The sequence below is a fragment of the Pelophylax lessonae genome, assembly GCF_965119305.1.
Source record: "Pelophylax lessonae genome assembly, chromosome: 10".
In the NCBI taxonomy this organism is placed as follows: domain Eukaryota; kingdom Metazoa; phylum Chordata; class Amphibia; order Anura; family Ranidae; genus Pelophylax; species Pelophylax lessonae.
Genome location: NC_138777.1, coordinates 206,823,389 through 206,839,309, shown reverse-complemented (window position 1 = coordinate 206,839,309; position 15,921 = coordinate 206,823,389).

Sequence of the window (15,921 nt, the reverse complement as noted above, 5' to 3'; positions counted from 1 at the left end):
GTAAATATTTTTAAAACACTTTTGAATGTGTTGTACAATAGCAATTACATTTTCTAATTTAATCACTTGATACCAAATGATGTACCTGGTACGTCATTTGAATGCAAGTGGTTGTACTGGGGGTGATGCCTGGTGCTGCCGCTACACTTTTTATTTTTATTTTTTTTAGAGCAGACGGTCGGCTCTTGTAATACCAATCGGAGCAGCTAACTAGCCACTCGGTTTCTATTACAAGCAGCAGGAGGGGACGTTCCTCGCTCCCTTCTGTGGCTGTCTCTGGCTCTCCCATCCCAATAGGAGTTACGGGCTACCAGCCGACACGTCCACTGGCTGGCCGGAGACCTATGCAAAGCCGGAATCTGCTTTGATCAGGTCTCTCCTTTGGTAACCCCGGAGCGATGACATTAAATCACTTCCAGTTTACCTGGCTGTCAACGCCGCCATTGTTTGAAAATCAAAAGTACGATCCTATTGACCCCAGATCCCTCCATAAAGAGTACCTGTGGTGCCTATTGCTGTGACAAGGATGTTTACATTCCTTTTGAAAGTTATTTAAAAAAAAAAAAAAAAACTAATTTAAATAAAACCATATTTAAAAAAAATAATTAAAATGCCCCTGTCCCAGCATCCAAAGGCGAATGCGTGTATCGGTCCCACACACGCAAACTGCGATCGTCCCGCACATGTGAGATATCACTGAAAACGTCAGATCATGGGTAGTAATTCTAGCAATAAACCTCCTCTGTAGATATAAAGTGGTAATCTATAAAGGCTTTTAAAGCGTCATCTATGGATAGTGAAATTTACATTACTCGTTGCTTCTACATGGGGGTGCGCAATTTTAAAGCGTGAATTGATTGCCATGTATTTACTTGGTGTAACATCATCTTTTATATTTTACAAAATATATATATATTTTTTTTTTTAAAGCAAGGGACCTAGAGAATAAATTGGCGGGTTTTGCAATGTTTTATGTCACACGGCATTTGTGCAGCGGTTTTTAAAACGTACTTTTTGGAACAAATACACTTCTAAATTTTAATGCCAAAAAAAAAAAAAAAAACCACACAATACTTAACCTAATTGTTATTTGGGGGTTCTAACTAATTTTCTTTAAAAATAAAAACTGATTGTTACATGTGAACGAAAAGTGCCAGAAAAAGCCTCATCTTCAAGTGGTTAATATGTAGTTGCTGTGGTGCAGATAAAGTCCACGTTTTACTTTTTTCCTCCTCCTTTGGACTTGGTGAACGTCTGACGCATATCAGCCCCTGCTGCAGTCTCTTGTCTTATGATTTGCTACAAAGTTATGCCCCGTACACACGTACTGATTGTCGGCCCGAACGATCGGCCGTCTTTTGTCCAGGGCTGTCGTGTCTGTTCAAAACTGCAAAAGACTGCACAGGAATTTTGTCGGCCAACAACAGCCGACTGCAGAAGTGATGTCATGTGATGGTTAACTTTCCGTGTGTTTTTTTCTTTTCTGAGCATGCCCAGTCTTGCAAATCTGCTGATTGTCGGCCAAAATCTGTACTGACTGGCGAACAATCGGCCGTTCTGGTGTTGGCCAACAAAAATTTTAATGCCTACACGACAGATTCTTTTCGGCCGAAAGTGCGCTGTCGGAAGCATCATACTAAGAAGCCTACAATCGGCCGATCGGTCGTCGGCCGAATATTTACGGCCGACAATCGGTACGTGTGTACGGGGCATTAGTGTTATTGTCCGATCACTAGGGAAGGGGAGACTGAGGAAATGCTTTCTCCTGCCTGTAGCAAACAGATAACATCATCTTGACCATAGTTGTGGGCAGCTTTATTGCATTAGGGTGTGAACCCCAAAGCTCAAACATGTCCCTTTTTCTGCAGCCTCAGCTGCATGGGACAATGAATGAATGGGAAGTGCTCTGTGATGAGCTGATTCCTATTCATTCACAAACTAAAACATAGCAAATACTTAGTAAAACACTTTACTATTCTTCCACTTTGTGTGAACACCGTCAGTGAGGTCATTGTCTTCATTTAAAAAAGGAAGGGGCTGGTAAATGGCATTGACTAGCCCCCTTCCCCTGCTCTCCGTCCTGAAACATCCTCGCAGTGGCCGGGGGGGGGGGGGGGGGGGGGGGGGAGAAAGGAGAGGAAGAAAGCCAGCAGCACTGCAGGGGGAAGCCCAGGCAGTAGGGGAAATGGGCATCCCACAGAGTAATTAGGGTGATCCCAGGCACACCCCCTGTGCACGCCTATGCTCTTGACCCTGGCAAAGTCACTGCTGCAGATCAAGAATGGCTGTTTTTGTATATAATGACATGTCAGGAATTTGGTGGAGGCGGACAGCTCTCCTTCAAGGCTTGTATGAAAGTGTGTTTCTAGAGGGCATGAAGAAAGATTTTTTTTTTTTTTTTGCAGTTTTTGGTTGGCCAGGTTTTACACACCATGTTTTACACACTCTGCATTGGTCCTCCTCCACTCTTCAATCCAATTGCTTTATTCCTCCTACTCTTGATTCATAAATAGAATTATCTGCATCCTGTGTGAGGAGACAATAATCAGAATGACAATGATTGCAGAAGTCTGGCACCCAACCAACTGGAAGGACACACCTGAGGTTACGTCACACCTTAGCAGAAAGCTTCCGCTTGTTTCATATGTTATCCTCCACATTTCCTCATGAAAGGTAAATGAATGAAACACTTCATTTTAAAAGGTATTTTAAAAGTTTTTTTGCACACCCGTACGCCGTGGTGCAGGTGTGCAAAAATAATACATCAAAAGTGAGCCAAAAAAAGTGCACTAGGGGGTGTAGACTAGTGCCCTTTCTCACAGGTGAGTCTCAAACCCATATTGATACTAATGCCGCGTGTACACGCAACGATTATCGGCCGACCGATCGTCCGACTTTTGTCCAGAGTTGTGTTTTGTTGGTTGGAATGTGCCTAGACTGCACACAAATTTTCTCGGCCAACAAAAATCGACTTCAGAAGTGATGTCATGTGCTGGTTTACTTTCCGTGTGTTTTTTTTTCTTCTCTGAGCATGCCCAGTCTTGCTCATCAGATTTTTGTATGCCTGAAATCTGTACTGACTGACGGAAAATCGGCCGTTGTGTTGACGGCCAACAAAAATTTTATAGCCTGCACACCAGATTTTATTCGGCTGAAAAGTCGGAGTCGGTTGTCGAAAGCATCATGCTAACAGGCCGAAAATCGGCCGATTGGACGTTGGCCGAAAATCCCCGGCCAATAATTGATGCGTGTGTACGAGGCATAAGACTAACTCCAGGACACCACTCAGGGAGCGCTAAACACTTCAGGCTTTCTGCCTACCTGACCCCCGAATAGACAAGGCAGCATCTTTCAAATCAAGAGGAGCTGAGTCCCTTGGAGCGAGCCTTGATGGACATGGTGTCAGACCACTGGCACTTTCACCAACTTGTGACAAATGACTGGATAGCCTTACACCACGCTGTCACTAATATGTGATAATGCCACTCTCAACCTCACCCCCCACAAAGGTTTTCCAGCTCATGGTACCACAATCGAAGTGCCAACAGACAGAGATTGTCACTCACCCCCCACAAAGGTTTTCCAGCTCAAGGTGCCACAATCGAAGTGCCAACAGACAGAGAGATTGTCACTGGGTTTGGTTAACTACGCAATTAAACCCCCCCTCCCCCCACAACTAGATTTTTGCCTTATCAACCCTTAATAATAACAGCATTATGATTTTAAATAAACGTCTGTAACACACCACAGATGTGTGTCCAGAGATTTGCCATATAGTAGTTCTCTTCCAAGAGACAGGGATTATTCAAGTTTTGCATTAGAGATAATATTATGATTTTAAAATATCGTTTACTAACATAAAACAGTTAGGCTACATTCACACCTGAGCGTAGCGTTTTTCGCGCGTTTTTTACCGCGATTTTACCGCGATTTTTGCGGCGTTTTTTACCGCGATTTTTGTGCAGGCGTTTTTAGATTGAATAGAGATCAATGGAAAACGCCTGTAATCTGCCCAAAAAGAAGCTCATGTACTTTTTTGAGCGTTGGGCGTTTTGTAAACAGCGTCAAAACGCTCAGATGTGAACAGGGGCCATTGAAATGAATAGGATTTGTCTTGTTGGGCGTTTTGAGAGCTGATCCTAGAGCAGAAAAACGCCCCAAAAACGCCCCAAAACGCCTACATGTGAACGGAGCCTTAAAAATAAATGGTGCAAACAAAATATTTACGGAGCAAATGGTATTACCGAGTGAAAAGAGAGAATACAACCGCAAAATAAAAAGGGTTTAAGATTGAAAATACTGGTTAGCAAAGTCCAGTCTACAAGCAAGATGGTTCAGTGGCTCTCCTAATAGGCCATACACACTATACAATTTTCTGAAGACTTTTTCCTTTAGACTTACCAAAACCATATAATATGAGGTCAAACCTAAACACTTTCAATTTGTATGCAATCTGGCAGGCCCTTACACTACATAGAAATGGTAAATCTGAAGGAAATCTAACCACAAAAGTTGGATAGTGTGTATCCAGCTTAAGGCTGGCCATACATGATACAATTTTCTGTCCAATTTTCTTGAAATTTACCTTCAAGTATGTAGTACGAAGGCCTGCCTAATTAGATACAAGTGAATGTGTTGTTTAGCTTTGACCTCACATTATGTGGTTTGTGGTAGATCTAACAGAAAATTGTACAACAAAAGTTGAACATGTATGGCCAGCCTAAAGCCTCGTACACACGCAACGAATTTCCGCCGACCGGTCGTCCATCTTTTGTCCAGAGTGGTGTCTGTTGGTTGGAATGTGCTCTAGACTGCACACAAATCTTCCCGCACGACAGAATTCTACTTCAGAAGTAATGTCATGTGTTGGATTGCTTTCTGTGTTCTTTCATCTCTGAGCTTGCTCATAAGATTTTTCCCCATCGAAATCTGTACTAATGAGATGAAAATCGGCCGTGTTTTGACGGACGACAAAAATTATATAGCCTGCACATCAGGATTTTTTCGGCCGAAAAGTCGAAGTCGGTTGTCGGAAGCACCATACTAACAAGCCGAAAATCGGCAGATCGGTCGTCAGACGACATTTCCCGGCCGAATTTCTACTTGTGTGTACGGGGCTTTAGGCTGGCCATACACGATACAATTTTCTTACAATTTTCTTGAAATTGACCTTCAACTATGAGGTACAAAGGCCTGCCTAATTAGATACAAGTGAAAGTGTTGTTTAGCTTTGACCTCACATTATGTGGTTTGTGGTAAATCTAACAGAAAATTTTACAACAAAAGTTGAACATGTATGGCTAGCCTAATGGGCCATACACACTATACAATTTTCTGAAGACTTTTTCCTTAAGACTTACCAAAACCATATAATATGAGGTCAAACCTAAACACTTTCAATTTTTATGCAATCTGGCAGGCCCATGCACTACATAGAAAAGGTAAATCTGAAGGAAAAAATCTTATAGTGTGTATGGCCCTTAAGTCTTGACAGATTTTGCTGGTGAAGGAGAGCTCTAGGCTGTGGATTGAGTCCTTCTTTCCTGGTCCTTGAGGAAGGTGTTGACAGAAATGATCTGACCAATCAGGAGGTCTAAGGGGTGGCCGATGGGATGTCACTGTGTTTATGATCATGCAGTGCCCCCTCTCCCAGATACAATTTTCTATAGGTATTAATATCTTTAACTCCCTACAGCTAGCATGAAATTACCTTTTAGGCTAGGTTCACACTAGTGCAAATTGGATGCAGGTTTCCCCACATTTATTTTGCATGACAGGAGAGTGTGCCTGGCTCTCAATGGAGCCGGTTTACACATCTCCAGATTGCACGGGGGTCCTGTGTGTCTTTGGTTTTGTTTCAGGTGCTATTTCAGGCAAAAATTTGGGCTTGATTCACCCCTAAAATGGAGACCAGGAACGCACCGGACCACTGCGGTGAGCCGCATCCGATTTAAGTGTGAACCCAGCCTTAAATAAATCTAACTATGATGGGTATCAAATGGCTCTTTCACCTAGAGGTGATGGGCCTAATCTGCCTATATACCTCTTAGGAAAGAGGTGTTTGGCTAAAATGCTTCCAAATAAATTATACAGATAAATATGCTTTTATTCTGGCTCTACTTTTATTATCTCGGGAGTACAGAAATACACTAAAATGTTGGGTTTTACCAGAAAAAAATAGAAAGCAATGTGTATTCGCCACCTACTCCAGCTAAACTATTTATGATTGGTAATAAGTCTGATACCATCAGTATGAGGGATGCCTGTTAAGCTTCTAGTTACTCAAGTCAAAGTTTGACAGTTTTATGAGGGCCTTTAGAGTGAGACTGGGGATGTGGATTGCCCTGTTAATGGAGTGTAGATATGAAAAGGTTATCTGGTTGCCAGGCCTTGGTTTTGAGTTTGGTTAATAATTTCATCTGTGTCTTTAAAACTGATAGTTCAGTGTTTGGTAGATGCTGGAAAGTTAACCCCTCAATTGTTTCTTCTTGTCTTTTGGGGACAGAGTTGTATAAAGTACTCGAAACCCATACTTGAGTAAAAGTACAAGTGCTCGATCAAAAAGTGACTTGAGTAGAAGTGCTAAAGTATTCAACATTTTTTGTACTTAAGTATTGCAAGTAGTTTTTTTTTTTTTTTAATTTTGCTACTCAAGTACTGAAAGTAAAAGTACAAGTACTGTGTTATGTAGTTTTTAAAGAAAGAAGTCAAAAGTTTGAACATCATATTGTTTTTTATTATTTCAAATGCAGCTTTTATTTATACATACAGTAGCATTTATTTTCGTATGCACTGATAATTCACACGTTTTGAGCTTCATGAAACCTGCAATCTACTGTTCTGGCAGTGGTAATTTTTATAATTGTAACGAGTAACTATGCAGCACAAAAAACAAATATTGGAGTAGAAATATTGAAATCATCGAAAAAATGTAGTGAAGTAAAAGTGGAAATAGGAGAAATAAATTCTACTCCAGGAAAGTACAGATACCGCCTTTCAGTACTTAAGTACAGTAGTGAAGTAGTTCTACTTAGTTACTATACATCTCTGCTTGGGGACACCGTTAGTGAGACCTCTGTGCTGACTTTTCTGGCTCTGCTCACCCTATACAGATTCTGCAATTTCTGATTTGTCTGGATAAAGCTTATAGCCTGGCTTCCATGCTGATCTACTGGCTTCAATATTTTGAGTTATTGACTGCGAATGCACATCAAAGTTGCTGACCTCATTAGCTACATGCTTGTTCTTAGTTGGAGCTCTTAAAGTGGACCTGCCTTGACCTAGCTGTGTGAGCAACCTCAGATTAAAACTGCCATTCCCCCAGATGTGGGGCCACTTGCTAGATAAGGGGAGAAGTGATGACATTTAAGGAAAGGTGCTTCCCTGCTGTGGAACTATACTGCAGCCTGGGAGTCAAAGTATGCCAAAGAAGAAATGGCTTGCTGGTGAAGGACAGATAGTTTGCTTTTCCACAGTTACTTTGTTGAAGCAGCTCGTTGATCAAGCTGGTCCAGCAGTTTTATTGCTGGTAAGCCACAGTTATCTTGCTGGTGCAGGACAGTTGTCAAGCACAGATGCCACACAATCCGTGTATGTGTGTGGAGCTGGTAAACACGGGTATGGCACCCAGCCACCTTGATTAGAAGAGCAACAAGACACACCCGAGATTACATCACACATGAGCAGATAAAAACATTTTTTATGTAATATATTTTAACATGGATAGTAAGGGAACATATCTTATAGCATCAGTCCACCTAAAACTGAAATTTAAGTGTTTGGTGGATGTTATAGGATTGAACCTCCTAACTGTCTCTTCTATTGTTTGGGGACTCCTGAGATCCCTGTGCTGGATTTCTGGGTCTTTACACCTGTTGTGTCCATTTTGATTGGTTCCCACCATCCCTGTGCTAAATTCCCAGGTCTGTACACCTGCTGTGTCCATTATGAGGGTTCCCACCATTCTTTTGCTGAGTTCCTGGTACTACACACCCGCTGTCTCTGTTCCTAGGTGCTCCCACTATCCCTGTGCTGATTTCCCCGGGTCTGTACACCTGCTGTACCTGTTATGAGGTGTTCCTGCCATTCCTGTGCTGAGTTCCTGGGTCTGTACACCTGTCGTATCTATTATGGGGGTTCCCACCATCCCTGTGCTGAGTTCCTGGATCTGTACACCTGTTGTGTCCATTATGATTGGTTCCCACCATCCCTGTGCTAAATTCCCAGGTCTGTACACCTGCTGTGCCCATTATGAGGGTTCCTACAATTCCTGTGCTGAGTTCCTGGTACTACACACCCGCTGTGTCCGTTCCTAGGTGCTCCCACTATCCCTGTGCTAATTTCCTGGGTCTGTACACCTGCTGTACCCGTTATGAGGGTCTCCCACTATCCCTGTGCTGTGTTCCCGGGACTGTACACCTGCTGTGCCCATTATGAGGGTTCCTACCATCCCTGTGCTGAGTTCCTGGATCTGTACACCTGTTGTGTCCATTATGATTGGTTCCCACCATCCCTGTGCTAAATTCCCAGGTCTGTACACCTGCTGAGCCCATTATGAGGGTTCCCACCATTCCTGTGCTGAGTTCCTGGTACTACACACCCACTGTGTCCATTCCTAGGTGCTCCCACTATCCCTGTGCTGAGTTCCCAGGTCTGTACACCTGCTGTGCCTATTATGAGGGTCTCCCACTATTCCTGTGCGGAGTTCCTGGGTCTGTACATCTGCTGTGCCCATTATGAGGGGTTCCCACCATCCCTGCACTGAGTTCCCAGGTGTGTACACCTGCTGTGCCCATTATGAGGGGTTCCCACCATTCCTGTGCGGAGTTCCTGGGAATGCACACTTGCTGTTTCCATTATGATGGTCTCCCACCGTCCCCAGTCTGTTATGTTGTTCGTTATTGTGTACTGTGTTAAGGCAGACCATTAAAAAAAAAAATATTGCCTGCCAATTAACTAAAATCTCCCAAAATGAGATGTGGCACAAAATTTGAAATGCACTAAGGTGCTTTGTGGCACAGTGTACGCATGTGCGCACTGTCTTAGTGCCTTGGGGTGAATGGCATTGCAGTGCAGCAATACAAGTAATGTGTGTAGCTGCACGTTACTGCAACACAATTGCATAAATGGGTCCTAAAACAACTCACCCTAAACGAATGACTAATGGCCGTCTACCAAGAATGATTTTCCCTCATGTTGGAATCTCAATATTTGGAAATTTTATTATTTTTCCACATGACTAATCATCAGACACGTTCAATGAATTCTCACTATCAGATGGGAAACTTTACAGAACAGATTTTATTTTTTAATATTAATTGTGCTGTTATTTTTCTCATCCCCCCTCGTCTTGCTGCCCAGTGCCCCGGTGTCATACCACCAAAACCAATATGTGATGCTTAAAGCGGTATTAAACCCAAAACCAAAATTGTAACATATTGCAGCTTACCAATCATTAAATGTGGTGGCTGCATTCGTTTACCTTTATTTTACTCTGCTTTCACCTGGGGATCTGGCCAATAACAGCCCTCCTGTATTAGGGTGCCCCTTCTCTGGATGAAGGGGCACATTTTGATAGCAGCATTGTCAGTCTGGGGAGTATACTAGCAAATTTAAATTCACTAAAAAAATGAAGCCAAACTCCAGCTAACACTTTATAAGCAGTTACAGCAAACAGTTTGCTTTGCTTTTGGGATAAAGGTTTTTAATAAATAAATAAAAGCTGATCATTGTGAGCACCCCTGCCAGAGTTAGCCCCCGTTCACAAAGAGGCGACCTGTGAGGCGACCTGGTCGCCTCACAGGTCGCCGCAGGTCGCCTTCCATAGGGAAGCTGCGGACCCGTTCTAATAGGAGCGACACAAGTCGCTCCGACTTAGAAAAAGGGTCCGGAGCTTCTTTGGGGCGACCAGGAGGCGACCGCCATAGACTTCAATGTTATGAAGTCCGTGGTGGCCGCTCCGAGGTCGCGGCGCGCTGCTCGCACCGCGATCTCGGAGGTCGCCACCCGAAGTCGGATCGCCCCTATGTGAACGGGGGCTTAAGCAGTTTGTCTCATCCCTGTAACTGCAAGAGAGTTTGCTCTTTTGAAAAGCAACCGACTTACCGGCCAGATCACCAGATGAAAATAGAAGAGAGCCTAAAAAGAAAACTAAAGAATTAGTAAGATGCAATGTAATAAATGTTTGCTTTGGAGTTTAATACTTCTTTAACTACTTGCCGACCAGTCACGTTCACTGTACTGCGGCAAAGTGGCTCGATTCCGTCCAGCGACGTATACCTACGTCGCTGGACTCCTCCCCCTGTAGGCGGCGCTCGCGCGCCGCCGGAGGCGCGCTCCCGCTGTTTTCAGTCACAGCGGGAGTCGGGCCAGGGGAGGAGCGGCGGCGATCGCTGCTGCTCTTCCCCGATCGTCGGGGAATCGAGTTACACAAGCGGGCGGATCTCCTAAGTGACAAACAGTGACAGATTGCAGGGTTCAGCATAGCTGAACATGCGATCTGTCCCTGTGTCACTCAGTCACCTCCCCCCACACACGTTAGTAAGCACCAGGCATACATTAACCCCTCCCTCTCCAAAAAAATTAACCCCTTCCCTGCCAGTGTCATTTTTACAGTAACAGTGCATATGTATAGCACTGATTACTGTAGTAATGTCAGTGGTAACCCCAAAAGTGTCAAAAATGTCAGTTAAGGGTCCGATCTGTCCGCCGCAATGTAGCAGTCCCGCAAAAAAAATCGCAGATTACTCGTTAAAAAAAAAAACACCAAAAATGACAGAAATCTTTCCCTTAGTTAGTAAACGCAATAACTTTTGCGCAAACCAATCAAAATACGCTTATTGTCGGCTCATTTTCGCTACCTCCAGCTGAGACATGCGGCGGCTGCGCAGTTTGGCCTCCGGGATGTCTCGCTGGAGCCATCCCCCTTGGAATATCTCCTCTCTGACTCTTCACATGAGAAGCTGGTCTCCACATATTATCGTAGGCTTTTGCATTCTAAGTCTAAGCGCTTGGCGGTGGTTGAGTCCCAGTGGCGTGAAAACGTCCCGGACTTGACGGAGGAGGTTTGGCATGACGTCCTTCCTGAACAAATTCCGGTTGTAATTTCCTCCAGGGATAGAGTCATACAATTAAAATTCCTGTATAGGGCTTACTACACTCCCCTGTTCCTTCATAAAATTGGTACATTATCCTCCCCTCTTTGCTCTAAGTGCTCTGATGGTGTGGGATCCTTCTTTCACATGTTTTGGGAATGTCCCCCTGTCCGTGCCTTTTGGTCAGGGGTGACGGCCTTTATAACTGATATCTCTCAATTGTCCAATGTCTGTAACCCCCTTCGTTGTCTCCTAGGATATGTGGATGATGAGGATGCTCCGGCTCGCACGAAACTATTTCTGCGTTTGCTCTTTTTCTATGCTAGGAAAGCTATTGCTCTCCGTTGGAAATCTTCCACACCCCCTGACGTTCCATTTTGGATCTCTATTGTTAATCAGGCTCTGCCTCTGTATAAACTGACGTATGAGGCCAGAGGATGTCCGAAGAAATTCAATAAAATCTGGTCCTTCTGGGTAGACTCTGATCTTACTGCCTCCTCGGTGTCTGACGCCTCCTAGGCGATGTCTACAGTGCCTTCTTTTGCTCAGCATGTGTCGTTATATATTGCTTATAATAATGTGTTACCCCCCCCTTTTTACCACGATTACTGGGTATTCTCTGTACTGTGGTTTTATTTTGTTAGATGATTGGAGAGGATGCTTTGTATGTTCTGTATCCTCTCTTTTATGTTGCACTGCCATTTTTCTTTTGGTGTACTGTGTTTTGTTTGTTTAATAAAAACCTTTAAAAAAAAAAAAAAATACGCTTATTGTGATTTTCTTTTACCAAACATAGGTAGCAGAAAACAAATTGGCCAAAAATGTAAAAAAATTTTGATTTTTACATTTTTTTGGGGGGGGGGGAATTTCATATAAAAAATGTTAAAAATATTGTTATTTCTTCAAAATAAACGCTCTTTTTTTGTTTATAGCGCAAAAAGTAAAAATCGCACAGGTGATCAAATACCACCAAAAGAAAGCTCTGTTTGTGGGAAAAAAAGGACATAAATTTAGTTTGGGTATGGCGTTGCATGACCGCGCAATTGTCAGTTAAATTCGCACAGCGCCAAATCGCAAAAAGTGGCCTGGACATAAGACAGCAAAATCCTTTGGTGGTAAAGTGGTTACATTTAAAAACATTCACTTTCCACAATTTACAAAAATAAACATGTGACATTGCCATGATGCCACCTTCCTCATTTACAATATTTATGAGTGAAGTGACCTATTTGGCTCCTTGTCCCCTTCATTACCATGCTTAGGCTTCATTCTCCATAGAAGATCTATTGGATGTGGGGCACCCACCTGTGTCTCTAGTCCAACCCAGTCAGGTCTGCAGGTTGTAGAAAACATTTGGTAGAGTTGGACTAGTTGGGTGGCCCTGTAGTATTGTAAGAAATGGGGAACTCTCAGTCCTCCTTGTAACTTAGAGACATACATGGTAGAGCGAGCTACCCTACAGCCTCCTGAGCTCTAAATAACTTTAAAGATCGTAATCAATTTATAGATTATTGATTGGAATTTCTTCACATGTGAAGACGGTACGGGTGTCGGTAGTGAGCAAATAAAATTCAATATTCTGGGGGGAACGGTCATCGCCGCTATCCTACCTGTCTAAGAAAGAGTATAATTATGCCAATTTTCTTAGCTCAGGCTCAATAGAGGAGTAGAGGGGAATATCAATAGCCCAGTACAACAACAAGATGTCTGAGGTTAGGCCAGCATATGTATAGCACTGATTACTGTAGTAATGTCACTGGTACCCCCAAAAGTGTCAAAAATGTCAGTCAAGGGTCCGATCTGTCCGCCGCAATGTCGCAGTCCCGCAAAAAAAAAATCGCAGATCGCCGCCATTACTCGTTAAAAAAAAAACACCAAAAATGACAGAAATCTTTCCCTTAGTTAGTAAACGCAATAACTTTTGCGCAAACCAATCAAAATACGCTTATTGTGATTTCTTTTACCAAACATAGGTAGCAGAAAAAAAATTGGCCAAAAATTTTAAAAAATTTAGATTTTTACATTTTTTGGGGGGAATTTCATATAAAAAATGGTTCCAATCTCACCTTTCGAGATTCAAACCGTTAATGAACAGAATGAATGTACCAAGTTGATTGATCGATCAACTTGGGTACAAACATCTTGCCGGATTCTTTTGTGGTTATCGCTAACGGCTGCTAAAGCTGCTAGCGATAATCACTGTCTTCTCCCGGTGGGGACGTTCTCATTCCCTGACACCCTGCCAGGAGGAGACAATTGCTTTGGCAGGAGGGAATCCCCTGTCAGCACTGTCTGTGTTAATGGGGGAATCATGCAAAGAAAATTGCACCGTGTATGGCCGGCCTTAGTGTCACCCTGAGATAAGAGAGTGAGCATGCACACCATGTGAAGGAGGACGCCTTAGTGGACACCAAAGTTGGCGTCTAGCGTCTCTGATTTAGTCTGGCTCACCTTCAAATCCCGAGATGGCACCAAAGCCAGACAAGGTTTTGAGTAGGTTCAGCAGGGTCAATACTAGCTCTGTAATAAACAGTAAGAGATTGTTGGCGATTTCTTTCACTGTTAGAGATGCCCTGAATATTTGGGTTAGATCTAATAGCTCTGGCCAATGTCTCAATGCCAATAACAAATACGGATAGGTACTAGGCAAGGGTGCCCTCTTTTCCCATTACTATATTTAAGTCTGCAACTTTTATATAAATTCCGTTCTCACTAAAAATGTATTTGCACCCAACAAATAAGATACCTGGCAACCCTCAACCCAGTCTAAATTCAAATTGAACCCCAAAACTTAACCCATAATTGAAACTGAATGCCTAACTCTTCTCTAAACATCCTAATCAGTTGAGTTTCATGTGGGCATTCTATTGATTTTAGCGCAGGGACCAGAATCTTTACATTCCAATGCTCAGACACGTTTCCTGAACACTCCTTAATGCTCAGAAACTTTTTCTGAACACAAGACGTAGAGGGCCAGGAGTTCATTGGGTGTGAGGCACGGGCGTAACTACAGGGGTTGCAATTGCAACCGGGCCCCATGCTCCAGGGGGCCTGTGTGGCTCCTCTGTACACCTGTATAGGAGGGGCGGCATGTAGAGAAATCCCTGTCCTCTTTTTTCCTCCTGCAGCTGCAGGAGGAAAATGAAGGAGATTGGATCCTCTGTATGCTGTCCTCGCCACTCCTCCCATCCAGTTCACTTGGGCCCCTGTGTGCTCCCCTGGTCCCCTCACTGTGCTCCCTTCGCTCTCCTGCCGGCTGCTGCAGGGGATTTGTCACAATAGAGAACCAGGAAGGGGTCGGTAAATATGTAATTTACCAGCTCCTTCCTTTTCTGAATGGACAGAGTCATAGTCAGTGACATTGTAAAAAAATAAAATGATAAAAAATAATACAGTTAAAATACCAAAAAATAAAAACTACTGACACCAGTGGGTAAACTTCCAGGATTGCAAAGGTCACACTTGTGACCGGGCCCTGGACCACTGTGGGGAGGCCTCAAGATGGCAGGAAGGGGGCTCACTGCAGAACGTGTGAAAGGGTCCCGCTGCGGGACAATAATAAAGGGCCCTGCAACGAGAGTAAAGGGCCCCAGGATCAGTGGGAAGAGCCCCAGGCTTGAAAGAAAGGGCTCCGGACAGGGGTCCGAGGGGCCCTTTATGGTTTCTTGCACCGGGGCCCTGAAGGTTCTAATCACGCCTCTGGTGTGAGGGATTGGTTAGGCTAGAGATTGAGGGACTTAGTTGCTTTTGGGAGCTTCCGGTTCTAATCCTGATGGTCTGACACCTTTCCTGAACATAAACTAGAGATGAGGAGTTAATCTAGTGTGAGGGGATAGGTTATGGTCATGGTTAGAGATCAGGGGAAAAAAAAAATCAGAGAAAGACTAGGCATGCTGAGAGATGAAAGAACACATACAAAGCAATCCAACACATGACATCACTTCTGAAGTAGAATTCTGTCGTGCGGGAAAATTCGTGTGCAGTCTAGAGCAGTGGTCCTCAACCCTGGCCTACAGGGCCCACTAACAGGCCAGATTTTCAAGATAACTGAAATACATCCCAGGTGATATCATTTGCTGCTCAGTGATTGCAGTACTCTAGTCTGCATCTCCCCAAGGTAATACCAAAAATCTGGCCTGTTAGTGGGCCCTGTAGGCCAGGGTTGAGGACCACTGGTCTAGAGCACATTCCAACCAACAGACTCCACTCTGGACAAAAGACAGACGACCGGTCGGCGGAAATTCGTTGCATGTGTACGAGGCTTAAGGGTCATGGTTCAAGATCTAGGGAAAGGGTTAGTTGCTTATGGGAGTTTCCAGTTCCAATCTTGATGGTCAAACACCTTTCTTGAATACATGATAGGGAGGAAAATAGGCTAGGGTTAGGGATGTTTAGACATCATGGGACAGGGTTAGGAATTAGGGGTATTAGGATTAGGGCCAGGTGATAAGGCTTTTTAGTGTTAAGCATTTAGAGCAGTGGTCTCCAAATTGCAGCCCACTGGATGGATGTGGCCCTTTGCTTACCTTTATCTGGCCCTTGGGGCATTATTTCCTCCACTGATACAAGGCACTATTCCTTCCCCTGACACAAACAAGAGGGCAACAATTCTGCACGGACACTAAAGCCTGGTACATACTAATATTTTATTTTATTTTTTTAAACTGACAGCTCCAGTCGATGCCACTGTACTAACAGTCCGACGTTAGTACAGCAATCTGCCCCACTGAGCCCCCCCAACCAGAACACTCCGGTCAACGCTCTCAACCGCTGAACGGGAGCCGGTCGGCTGCTGGGTTTCCAGGATGCTTGTCTGACAGAATCCGGC